Consider the following 4,122-nt stretch of genomic DNA (forward strand, 5'->3'; position numbering starts at 1 on the left):
TTTCCAATTATTACGAATACCCGTACATGGAATTTTTAAATCTTGAAAAAAATTGTCTCAGAAATTTTGAAAATTCTGTAACTATTTGAATTTTCACCCAAAATAGCCAATGAACTTGATCTTTAGTTTCTCACACTTAAAGAGTATACCAACGGCCAATATAGTAGATTATTTTTTCAAAAGTTATTATACTCGCAAACAAACATGCATATGGAAAGGCAGAAACACTCGTAAAAACCTGTATTTCGTGACCAGACGTAATATTTTACACAAACGTAATAACTTTTTTGATGAGAATGTAAAAAATATCTGTACTCTGAGTACTGCCGTGATTTGAAATGTTGAAGATTTGGAATTTCAAATTATTTAGTTTTCAAGATTTATATTTTAAAGCTATATTATGAAATTTTGTTTGAAAAGTTCAATTTGGAAGACTTGCAATGGAAAATTCTATAATTTTAACGATCCTAATTCATGAAATTTGACATGCATATCATGAAAATTAATGAATTTTAAATTTCGAAGTATTGGGTTAAAAGTGTTAATTAATTTGGGGCCAAAAAAAATCACATTTGAGAAATTTCAACGCACATGTTCACCAAATTGTTCTCTTATTCAAATAAATTCACACATGTTTTTTTATTTAAATATATATATTTTAGCCTCTGCTCTGAGGGTTCAAAGTTTTCTGATTCAAAGTAGAGAAATCCTAACACCAAATACAGGTTTGAACCAGAGAGCAATTATAGATTTATGAACTTATTATTACTCTGCCATTCACTCATTGTCAGTGATCGGAACGTAATAATTAAGAAATTTTAAAATACATGCGGGAAATTCATTAGTCGAATAGACTAAAATATCTGTAGAAATTGAAAACTGTACAAATATAAAAATAAACACTTAATAATATTAAAGAACAATATATAGATATTGCACTAAAAGTTTTATCCGTTGAAATAAAAATGTAATATGGTGAAGTAAATAAATTGTTAGTTATAAAAGAATATCAAAAGATGAGAAATAAGTAAATAACAAAGATATATTTGGAAATAATCAAATAACTTTAGAAATATTACAAAATATATGAAACAGAAATATAAATTATACATTTAATTTTCTCTCTGGTATCTATTAAAATAACCATGTCTTACAAAGCGTGGATATTTTACATTTGTTATGAAATGTTGGCAATTTAATTTTAATTTAAATGGTTCTTCTCCAAGCTAAGTTTACCATCTGTGCGCCTCAAATGTGTGCCGAGAGTTGCTTACAGCGTTTCAAAGTGGCTCTTGGCAAACTATATGGGAGGGTGCTATCACAGATATAAACGTAGATGCGGTGCGAGCTTAGTTACCCGCCATAAATATAGACGGCGCGTCCGGCAATAAAAGTCACTTCCCCTCTACTCACCGCTCCCCGTAGATAGCACCCACCCACATGGTTTGCCAAGAGTTACTTGGAACGCTGTAAGCAACTCTTGGCACACCTTTGAGGCGCACTGATGGTAAACTTAGCTTGGACAAGAACCATTTAAATTAAAATTAAATTGCCAACATTTCATAACAAATGTAAAATATCCACGCTTTGTAAGACATGGTTATTTTAATAGATACCAGAGAGAAAATTAAATGTATAATTTATATTTCTGTTTCATATATTTTGTAATATTTCTAAAGTTATTTGATTATTTCCAAATATATCTTTGTTATTTACTTATTTCTCATCTTTTGATATTCTTTTATAACTAACAATTTATTTACTTCACCATATTATATTTTTATTTCAACGGATAAAACTTTTAGTGCAATATCTATACATTGTTCTTTAATATTATTAAGTGTTTATTTTTATATTTGTACAGTTTTCAATTTCTACAGATATTTTAGTCTATTCGACTAATGAATTTCCCGCATGTATTTTAAAATTTCTTAATTATTACGTTCCGATCACTGACAATGAGTGAATGGCAGAGTAATAATAAGTTCATAAATCTATAATTGCTCTCTGGTTCAAACCTGTATTTGGTGTTAGGATTTCTCTACTTTGAATCAGAAAACTTTGAACCCTCAGAGCAGAGGCTAAAATATATATATTTAAATAAAAAAACATGTGTGAATTTATTTGAATAAGAGAATAATTTGGTGAACATGTCCGTTGAAATTTCTCAAATGTGATTTTTTTGGCCCCAAATTAATTAACACTTTTAACCCAATACCTCGAAATTTAAAATTCATTAATTTTCATGATATGCATGTCAAATTTCATGAATAGATTTATAATTGAGAATTCGTTACTTTTAATTTTCAAAATCAGGACAATTTATATGAATTTTTATTTTATTTTGTTATATAATTAAAATTTTGTTAGATTTAAATTAATTAATTAATTTGTTATTTATTTTATTTATACATCATTTAAAATTCAAGAGTTTGTGATTGCAAATATTCTGAATTAAAGAGTTTTAAATTGCAGATCGTTAAAATTAAAGAATTTTCCATTGCAAGTCTTCAAAATTGAACTTTTCAAACAAAGTTTCATAATATAGCTTTAAAATATAAATCTTGAAAACTAAATAATTTGAAATTCCAAATCTTTAACATTCAAATCACGGCAGTACTTAGAGTACAGATATTTTTTACATTCTCATCAAAAAAGTTATTACATTTGTGTAAAATATTACGTCTAGTCACGAAATACAGGTTTTTACGAGTGTTTCTGCCTTTCCATATGCATGTTTGTTTGCGAGTATAATAACTTTTGAAAAAATAATCTGTTATATTGGCCGTTGGTATACTCTTTAAGTGTCAGAAACTAAAGATCAAGTTCATTGGCTACTTTGGGTGAAAATTCAAAAAGTTACAGAAATTTCAAAATTTCTGAGACAATTTTTTTCAAGATTTAAAAATTCCATGTACGGGTATTCGTAATAATTGGAAATCCGAACAATTTACCTCATCGACTTCTTTTGATAAAAAAACTATTACCAGAATTATAGCGTTTTCAACAAATTAAAAAAAATATACCAAAATGAAAATTGTAAACTAACTAGCGCGAGACTTGAAAAAAAAACTCCTTAAAAAGATCCAAAAGTTTTTTATCAATAACTTTTGGATACGAAGGGTAGTTTTTGTTTTATTCGTAAAATGAAACAACATTAAAAATATAAGATATAAGTCTTTGGACAAACGACATAAGCAATGAAAAAAATAAATAGATAAAAGTTGTTTACCTTAAAAAGAGCTAATGAATGTGTTATTAATCTAAAATACTATTAACAATTTTCTGTGTTATTAATGTTACTAATGTCGCAAGATTTCGTAAATCTGAACATTTTCTTCGAAACATTCGATAAGCACGCATAAGGAGAATACATAGATAAAGAATACATAATAAGGAGTAAATGAAAACAAATTCACGAATTGGATAATGTTTAGATCAAACCAGACATAATCAAGGATGTTCAGAAATCATGAATTAAAATTCACTTATAAAGCACCAAGGTTGAAAATGTCATTCTTTGACTATCGCAATTTTTTTACAATTATAAAATGTCATATAAATAAAAAGTTAAACTTTATGTACCAAAAAAATAAGTAAGGAAAGAAGATAAACAAGGCAACCTCGCAATTCCTTTAATGCATGTTTGTTTTCTTTATTTTGCCCTTTGTTATTTCTCAATTTTTTAATTCATAAAAAATATATTTGTCAACATTTTGGTGTTAATTTAACAAAGATTGTCCAAATGACAAAAATTTAATTTAGATTGTGTCAAAATATAAATGCAATAACAAATTTTTTATGAACTGAAAAAAATTTAAATTTCAAATTGGATAAGCACGAAATTACAATTTCTCTTTAAGATTCAAAGCTAAACTTCAAATGCAAACGCATTTTCTGGTAAAGTTTAGCTTTTCAATTTTCACAACAATCATCCTTGGGAAGGTAAATACAAAAAATAAATACGTTTCCGGATGAAAGCAAGGTCCAGTAGTACAGCTTAAACTATTTGAAAATTACCTTCTTTGGGCAAAAATTATAAGCCCTTTTTGTAAATTATTTTATAAATAGCTGTTTCCTTTATCACGAAATCACAAACAAAAAATCAGATTTTATAATTGT

Source organism: Belonocnema kinseyi, chromosome 5 (assembly GCF_010883055.1).
Source record: "Belonocnema kinseyi isolate 2016_QV_RU_SX_M_011 chromosome 5, B_treatae_v1, whole genome shotgun sequence".
Taxonomy (NCBI): Eukaryota; Metazoa; Arthropoda; class Insecta; order Hymenoptera; family Cynipidae; genus Belonocnema; species Belonocnema kinseyi.